Below are 9,944 nucleotides of genomic sequence, written 5' to 3'. Positions count from 1 at the left end.
AAACAACAAAAGGCAATTTGGCAAGTGCAATCTAACGGCTAGACACATGTGCACTACCTGGAACTAAAGCCAGCACCCCATATGTAGCCTTTGGTAGGGTTCCGGCAGGGAGAAGACCTACTACCTTCCACTTCCATCTTCCTGTCAGAGATGCAAGGCATGCTGGGTCCTGTGGTTGGCTGATGGCACCTGTGTACCCACTTTCTTCTAGCCTCCAACCTCATTTGCATAAGGTTTCTGATGCTGATTTTCACAGAGGAAAACACAATGGAGTTGCTTGTTGCTGAACCAAGCTGTTGACCATCCAGATAGAGGTTACAGTCTGAGATCAAGGAGGCCTGAGCTGCCCAGAAGGCTTATGGAAGTCTGTAGAAACTGCTTTTGTGTAAGTAAAGTCCTGTCCTTTGATTGAAAGGAAGAGGATGGGGGTCTTTTTTTCAACCCTGCAATGTCAGGGTTGGGCCCACTTTTTTTCTTCTAAGTGCATATGCCACTGTGTGTTATGCTTATGATAGACACAGCAGTCTTGTGTTATATATATAAAACTTATATCCATCCTCTCTTTCTCAAAGAATTTAAGGTGATGTGAAAATCTGAAGAGTGGGATCTTTTTTTTTTAATTAAAATATATCTCCCCTTACTATCTCTTTGTTCCTTTCTCTCTCCACCCTCAACCTCAGAGCCCTCAGGATGATTATTTTGTCCACTGAATTTTGAAAGTATTTTACATTATAGAATTGTCTGCTATGCAAATGTCCAGTATTTGTTCTTGTTCTGACTTACTGGGTTGTATATAATTCTCTCAAATTCCCTGAGTAGAATAATTTTTAAGGAAAGTCACAGACATGTTTTAGAGTGGGGCAACCGGAGGGTTCCTGGAAGGTTCTATAAGTTCAGGAAGGAGTTTCATGGGGCAGTATTAACCTTATAAAGTTTTATAAACTTGAATTTATCAACAGCACACTCTTGTTTGACCTGTATAGACTCTAGAGATGTCACTAGCTAAATACCTTATAGGATACCTCTCACTGTTTCAGATATCTGTTGAGGTTGGAATTAATTCAACCACCTATGCAAATGTTCACTGTGGAACAAATGTTGTTAAGGCGGGCAAGAAAGTCAGAAAACCACAGACTCTGGTGTCATTAATATAAACTCCTTCTCTATGAAGCAATCTCCCCTACAATCCTTTTCTCAGTCAGAAAATCTATCTGCTTAAATAGTTAGGCTGCTAACTTTCTTCACAAAGCAACCAATATCCTTGTTGATGCCTTCAGTTCTGCAGACCCTGGTGTGATTTATGGAGTACTTGCTTTCAGATGAGTCATGAAAACTAATAAGTAAAATGGAATTTGAGTGTGTGGTCAATTAAGATTGGGAAATGTTCTTGGAGAAATCTAAGCATACTAACACATTAAAGTGCTTGAGGAGTTCAGTCGTGAAGAAACCTGTTTACTTTGTTTAACCTGAGGTTCTGAATTTCCCCACATTACATTCTAGTAATACCCAATGGGAGAGGCTGTAGAGAAATAATCTGGGAGAAAGCGCTTTCTTAATGGTTAGAAGTTTCTTCACTTAGTGAATGGAAATCAGCCTCCTTATAACCCACACCCACTGGTTTAATTCTTCCCTCAGGTGTTACTATGAAGAAGTTAAATCCTCTAAAGGGCAGCTCTTCATTTAGAAGAAGCTGCCATCTTCCTCAAAGAGCCTCTCTTGACCAGAAAATAAGAGCCAAAGCAATTCCCAGCTCCAGTCACCTGGACTGTGCCTTATATAACACCTCATCACCCTTTGACCTGCCCTCCTGAATGGGAAGCGGCCAGTTGGTCCAGTGTGGTCTGACAAATGCCAAACACAGATAATTCCCCCTGGATTGGACACCATTCTTTTAAAACGAGGGTGAGTGAAGACTGCATTAGCTTTTGTAGAAGCCTCTCGAGCTGTGACTTCATTTTAATTTAGTGGCCAAGTTGAAAGCCTACGGATCATTTCCCCTCAACTGGCTGCCAAGCCTGGTCTCCCATCCTCTCTCGTCAGGATGGGGATAAGGATGCACTGTTTTTTTTTTCTTGTCCTCTCAAATTTCATACATAACCAGGCCACTTCATTCCCAGTGGCTGCTTAGTCTTCTCTACATTCTGGAACAATTTCAGGCCCTAGATGTAGAGACATCTGCCGACCCAAGAGCCATAACTGCAGAGCAGCATTACTCAGCCACGTTGCTGACCTCACTCCACCACACGTCCTGGAGGGACCGGGCCTCTGACTCTGGCCTTCTTTGAGACCACATACCAGGTCACTGAGTCACTGCCTGAGTTCTTTCCAAGATCCTATCCTTATGGAAAAGGAATGCCCCTTTACTAGCTACCCTGGATTCCTGGCTACTCTCAGAGGAAGAATAGACTGGGACATCCATGAGGTGCAGGTCCTCGTGCCACCTGCCACCTGCACAGGTGCTGGAAAGACACTTTTGTTATGGTTAAGCTTCTCCGGTGCTGGCTACCGCTCCAGCCCCTGTCTCTGTCTCTGTCTCTGTCTCTGTCTCTGTCTCTCTCTCTCCTGACTGTTGTCCTGCTTTCTCCTTGGATGTCTGTCTGGAATGGCAAATACACAGCTCAATTACTACCTCCCCAGCCCCTGCACCCATGGCAGATATTAATAACCAATATTCATGCTCTTTGCAGCTCAGCCTAGACACAGCCCCAGAAACCTCGTCCCTGTCTTCCAGGTAGCCTCACCCAGCCATTGGGATGACCCTGCCAGGAGAACCTCCTTGCTGGCCAGGCTGTTATCTGCTTCCAAGGAGTGCACCTGCTCTTGCTTTGTTGGTACTATTTCACACACAAGTTGTTAAAAAGTTAACATTTTTATAAGCTTTGGCTTCAGGTGGGCTTTCTGCATCCTGAAAATGCCCTTTCAGGTCTTGGCCCCTCTTTTATGGAGGGGATGGTGAAGAGCACGGCCTCTGGAGTTGGGTTGTCAAAGGTGAAATCCACATTTGGGAAATCTCTCTGTTGTATGGGCATGGCCATGTGAACCCTGGTTTTCTCATCTGTAAAATGGGAACAACAGTACCTGAGACAAAGAGCTGTTTTAGAATTGAGTGAGGAAGTATTTGTAAAAGATTTTTTTTCTTTGCACAGTTGTTGGTCTACATTAAGAACTCAGCAAATGGGGCCTCCCTGATGGCGCAAGGGTTTAAGACGCAACCTATGAAGTTTGGTCCCTGGCCAGGTAGCTAACCACATGGTGCAGCAGACCTCTCCTGACTCGCTTTCTGTTCCCCTCAGCAGTGTATTTCAGTCAATCTACCTGTTCTGTTTCCCACTCTGTCTCTGGTGAATCCTCTCACCCTCCACACCTCTGTACCCCAGTTCTTGTATGCATAAATAAATACATCTTAAAAAAAACAAAACAAAACAACTCAGCAAATGTTAACTAAAACAAGACCACACACAAATTGCTTGTCCCAGCCCCACTTAAATCATCATTGAGATTGTTTGGGAGTATATAATTAGAATTCTATTTAAATTATTCTAGAAACTCCCACCTTCCATTAATCATATTTCCCATTAGAATTTCTAGTAATGGAGTTATCTATTTTGACTCTGAGGCTCAATTTTTGCTTTATGTGCCAGGCCATTCCCTTTCTTGGTTCATGAACTTGAACATGATCAGGTCACCAGGTTCTGATTTATTATCTGTCACGTCAGCAACAGTTGGCCATGTTTGAGTCCAAACTGCAATTCCTCTCTTGACTCCCTCTGCCTTCTTTGGGAGGCAATCCTAAAAGAGTGTGATTCCTGCAGGCAGATCTGTGCAATCTATGTGTAATACAAACCAAATGTTAGGACCAGACCTAGCAGTTCTGGAGCCCAAATATCAAATAGGAGCAAGACTTGTGGCACTTTCTCTAGAGGACAGGAGCCAAGTCCTCCACATGGAGTCAGTTTAGACTGAGCCAATAACAAGTACTAGAAATCTGCATTACCCAAGACTGGCTGCTTCCATCTCTCCCTAGGTTGTTTTCAGAGGTCTCGGCATTTCCAATCAAGAGGTCATATCTAGTGCACTCACTGAGTGCATATAAAAAATAACACATTCCCAAGATGAGGCCAGGAGAAGGCATTAGTCAGCAATTGTGAAAGAGGTTAGAAGACCACAGAGCTGGAAACAGATTTTTACTAAAGGATTTAAAATGCTTTCTACCCTCTCATAACCCCCCAGACCCCCTCTAGATTCCTTCCTGCTTCCTTCCCTCCCTCCCTTTCCCCCTCCCCCCTCCTTTCTTCTCTTCCACTTTCAACCGACCAGAGTAGTACACGTATTAGAAATGATGTATATTGATACACCATAATCACCAGAATCCATAGTTTACTTTTGAGTTCTCTGTTGGTGTTGTCCTATAGGGTTTGGACAAATAGAGAATTTCATGAATCTGTCATTAGAGTATCAAACAAAGCATTTTCATTGCCTTAAAAATCTCCCACCTTTTCACTCTGTCTCTGCTCTAAACCCAGACAACTGCTGATCATTTTCCCTTTTCAGAATGCCATATATTGAATAGTTGGAGTCATACAGTATGTTGCCCTTTTAAATTGGCTTCTTTCACTTAGTGATATGCCGTGAAGTTTCCTTCATGTCTTTTCATGATTTGATTGCTCATTTCTTTTTAGTGGTGCAGAATAATATACACTGTCTGACTGTACTACAGTTTGTTCAGTGTTCGCTGAAGGACACCTTGGGTCCTTGGGTGAAGTTCTGGAAGAACTGCTAGGGTCTTAGACAGTCAGTGTGACTGTGGTTATACTAGACACAGAAGTGCCCGGCTGTGAAATTTTCTGTTTGCTTGGGAACTAATATATGACAGTGTGTCAATCACCTGGGTGTTCTGGGACTTTGCTTATGAGAGGTTGGCAGAGAGGTCCTGTGGGGGAAACAAAGGCAGGAGATTGTAGCAATTTGGGAATTAGGAAAGCAGGGTCACAGAGTATGGGGAGAACTAATAGGTATCGGTGAAGCTTTGAACCCTCTCTGTTATAGCTGAGCTTCACTGTTATTAAAGTGCTTTGAGTGAATTAACGTCAGCCAAACCCTCCCCCTATCTAAGCACCCACTAGGAGCACCCACTAGGGAAGTCTGGACTTCAGACCAACTTGTTATAAATCAGAGCTTTCCTTGACCCCCCTCTTCAGAATTGATCAATTTGCTAGAATGGCTCACAGAAGTCAGGAAACCCATTTTCTCACTACATCACTGATTTATGACAAACAATGTAACTCCACTGACTTTCTGGTATGTGTGTCCTTGGTCAAGATTCAAAGTCCCAGGACAGAACATCTGGTTGGCCAAGACTAGGTGTGTTCACCTGTGCAAACATGAGTGGGTAAGGAGTACTGTGATGGGTGGCCCCATCAGAACTTCATGCTTCAGACAGGGAGCACCTCTGAAGAAAGAGGGTTGCTGTTTTCAAAAGGCAAGATGGGATGTTGAGCAGATAAAGGTCACCAGATTCCCACTGCAGTTACTTTTCTAAGCAATGGCATGAACTTGTTCTAAATCAGTCACATTCTCTTGCCTACTATGACCTATAGCACATACTTTTGAGGAAAATACAAAGACGCTATGACAAAAAACACAACTGATGCTCATGATCTCATGAGACTTAAACCCGTGACATCGGCATCATTATTATTGTTTGAACTAAGCTAATCAGCCACGGATAATCACCCCTGGGAGTTCCTTCTTCCCACACATCCAGCTAAGCAGGACCATGCTCTAACACTAGAATCAGACATTTATCCTAGGGCTTCCTACTGACTGTTTAAATTGGGATGTGCTCATGAATATTTTTGATATCAGACAACTAGGCATTAATGGGTCCAGACTGCATAACCTACTAATTCTCACCTGGCTCTGACAACCATGTACTTAATTTCCCAACAAGTTTTCAGGTTCATGAATCAGAGTTGTACTGAAAGTGAGTACCATTCAATATTATTGACCTTGGGTTTGTTTTGGAGTTTGTTGCAATTTCATATTCACTCTGCTGACATCTTAGACTCATCTTCTGGACCTTGGTTTAGTAGTTTATATTGAGATCATATGTTGCCCCAAGTGGATTTCAATGATGGCTGCTTAAGGTTAAACATCTGGGAAATCCGCACTATTTTTCTGTTGTGTTCTTAGTTCAAATGTTTAGTGGTCATGGTAGGACATAAATAGATGTAAAGGAACCGAAATGACATAAATAAATGAGAGAGAGAGAGAGAGAGAGAGAGACAGAGAGAGAGAGAGAGAGAGAGAGAGAGAGAGAGAGAGAATAGACTTAGTATAAAAAATTGGCTTGTGTGATTATGGAGGCTGGCAAGTTCAAATGTACAGTATGGGCTGGCAGCCTGGAGACCCAGGATCACTGATGGAGCAGATAAAGTCCAAAGGCAGAAGTACAAGTGACTGGGACTTATGACTGGCCAGTGGAGTTGGGTGGGGTGGGTAAGAAAATGCCTTGTGGGACTGAGCCCCTAACCTTCAGGGTCTGCCCTAACCTTGGTTAGTGTCCGAATTGAATTGAAATGTACAGCCTCAGCTAGTGTCACAGAGAATTGCTTGACATGGGGAAAATTCACACATGTAGTGTGAGTGTGTGAGTAAAGGAGAAAAACAAGAGTATGTTTTTCCAATTCAGTTCCTCAATGGTGGGGGCCAATGCTCATTTGTCTTTATATTCCCAGATTTTTGCTCATTATGTGGCATACAATTGGTGCTCAATAAATGTCGACAAGCAATATGAGTCCACAACTCACAAAAGAGCTTGAAATCTTTGAAGCTGATTGGGGAAGAATTTCACCCAATTTAGACTAATATCTGCTCTACTTATGAGTATATTTGATCTGGCTGGCAAATGTATGCTTTGTAAGGACCTGTTCAGATTACCCAGGAATTCTCTGGAGACCTGAGTCTCTGGTGGGGATTTAATTATTTGCTACTTTATAACATAAATATTCCTGGTTGAAATCACATGAAATGAAAGCTGGTCATCAGTAAATGGGCCATATTTATCAAGTCAAGAATAAAAAGTGCCGATAATTAACTTCTTTGAAACAACACTATTAGAAAAAGCAGAGTAACTGCTGCTACACAAATTTAGTGTGTTTAGAGTCAATTAGTCATGTAATTTAATAAGGTTGGATTACTTTTTTTTAAAGATTTATTTATATGTACAGGAACCGGGTTGTAGGCCAGATGTGCAGGAGGGTGAGAGGAGTCACCAGCGACAGAGTGGGGAACAGAACAGGCAGACAGACCAAAGAACACTGCTGAGGGGAGCAGTGGGCGAAACAGGAGAGGTCTGCCACCCCATGCAGGTATCTCCCCACCTGGCCGGGATCGAACCCATGCTGCAGAGGCTGCGGACAGCATCACAGTGTGGCGCTCAACTGCCTGCTCCACCAGGGAGGCCACAGGTTGGATTACTTTTGTGGATGAAAAATCAGCCTTGATCTGAGGCTCTGTGTCTTGTAATCACCTGGTTTCTTGACTCTGGCCACGACATTCTTTAAGAGTAGATGCTGCCATCAAAGCAACTTTCCATGTAGGTTTTGCTTTGATTCCTCATCAGCTAAGTATCCCTGGGCCACAGTCAGCACCCAGCCTCCTTGTTTGACCCCCTTTAATTTTGAACTTGTGCTACCCAATGGCTTACACTGCATTTCCAGTCAATGGCTTCTTCCCTTCACTCTCTCCTTACATCTGAATGCTGCCCTGATTGTGACCTGCCCAGAACCTAGTTCCTCTGACATGGGGTCCTTCCCTGCCTGTCACTTCCCAGCATAACTCTTGTAGGAAATGGGATTTTCCAGTTTTTCCTTGACCCCATCACTGAACCTTTGGCAACTTAACCTACCTCAACATCTCCGATTTTAATGCTTCCTGCCCTCCTGCTGTCCCTGGGATCTCTGGGATTTGGTTTTCTTCCATTTTGCCTCTCTGACTACCGGTCTAACCCAGGTAGGAGCATTTTTTTCACTCTACTAGTAAAATTCTTTGCTGGATTTGGTGAGGGGCTAAAAATAAAAAGAGAAAGAAATGAGGGCGAATAGAAGACCTGGAGGACTAAGAGAGGGAGGAAGGAATTGGTTTGTACAAAGAATCTTTTCCTCTCACTGTCATCAGGTGACTAACAGGAAATGAGCTGAGGAGACAAGTATGAAAACAGCAGCTCCTATGGATCAATACTCCAGGGTAAGATGTACTTCCTGAGATGTGCGATTTCGGGAAGGCCCTCATCATCCTGTGAACAAGCAGAAGAGCCACGTGGTCCTACTCTCAATTTACCAGGGAAACTGTCATGTGAACATTCTATGAAGGTGAGAAAGGAAGCTCAGTCCTCTTCAGAGACATGTGTCAGATTTCTGCCATCTGAGTCTTTATCTGCTGCCAGGCCACCCATTCATTGCCAGCACAGCCTGTACTAGAGGACCGTTTTCTGTGCCAACCTAACCACACACTCTCTTGCTTCTAGGTAATCACTAGAAAAATTAGATTGCCACTGTGCAATTGCAGCCACCCATCAGGGCAAGCTAAGTGAATTTGCTCACAACTGTTTCCCCCTCCTTGCTCGGCCTGAAGGGACTAGCTCAGAATGCTGGGTGTTGTAGAAACACAACGGGCCGTCACAACACCTGCCAAGTTGCTCCTCTGTAGGATAGACACAAGTCCTCAGGAAAACTAAAAATAAAGCCCTGCTTTGTAGTGCGAACTTCCAGGCCAATGTCACACCACCAAAGTTGGGAAGAGCTGAGAGTTAGAATTGGGAAGAGACTTAGACAGGTAGTCCTCACGCCAGTAGCAGCTGCTCCATCACACTGTGAGCCTTTTACACTTGCCATCTCTTGCTGACTTTTTTCAGGGATCTAGGGCCGGAGTGGGGTGGGTCCATCCAAGAAGTCTCAAAGCCAACAGTAACCCCAGAATGCAACACTCCACTTAAGATTGCTCAGTGGTTGAGTGAGAAGAGCTGCTCCACATATGTATAAACTGCTCAAACTTTAGAAACAAACATCCAGCAAAAAGAAAATGACAGCTGTGAGCATCTGTACACAGAGCTACACTCTGAGGCAGATGCTGGGTGGGGAGGCCGGCGTCCTCACTGTGGCAAGGGAGGTGATGAGGGGCAGAGGGGAGTACAGACAACGGACACTAGGACACACACACACACATTTACAATACCAGCTACGGGAGTGTGGTGTGTGTGTGTGGGAATGGGGGTGTGTGGAGGAGAGGGAACAGCACAGTTGCATGGGTCAGATTGTTCATTCTGGAAGGAGGAGGGATCTTTACATCATATTCAGTGGCTGGTGCACTCAAAGAGTGTGTACTTTGTGGAGAGGATGGGACTAGCACCTGGGCAAAGATGAGGCTTTGTGAGCAGGGTCATCCCTACAAAAACTGGGGCTGCTGGGCATTGCTACGGACACCAGTGTACCCCCAATGCCCAGGCAAAGCTGGCTGCCAGCCCACACTCAGGCCAGTGCCTGGTTGGAGGGAACTCCTGTAGAGAGTGACGCAGTCATGTAGCAAGCTGGCAATGATGCCAGCCAGCACCCAGCAGGATGGACTTCATGATCAGCTCCAGCTGCATGGAAGATGCCAGCGTCACTCTTGGCCTGATCAGAGGCAGCTCCTGGGACGCTGGAGACCACGGAGGCTGAGGCGCCCATGACCTGGAAAAAGGAGACCAACTCTGGGCAGCTCTTGACCTTCGACAGGTCTGCGGGTGAAGAGCTGGGTTGCTCAGCAGCTGAGCAAGAGGTGGGGTCGAGGTCTGGCTTGGTGGGCAGAGGGCTGGAGGCTGTGAAGGCCGATGGTCTGCAATTTTTATAAAAGTCAAACTTTGTTGCGCATGAACAGCCTGAAGCAGGATGCAAACAGTTTGGAAA

Source organism: Talpa occidentalis, unplaced genomic scaffold (assembly GCF_014898055.3).
Source record: "Talpa occidentalis isolate TD23 unplaced genomic scaffold, MPIMG_talOcc4v2.1 talOcc4.8, whole genome shotgun sequence".
In the NCBI taxonomy this organism is placed as follows: domain Eukaryota; kingdom Metazoa; phylum Chordata; class Mammalia; order Eulipotyphla; family Talpidae; genus Talpa; species Talpa occidentalis.
Note: the sequence above shows the minus strand (reverse complement) of the source record.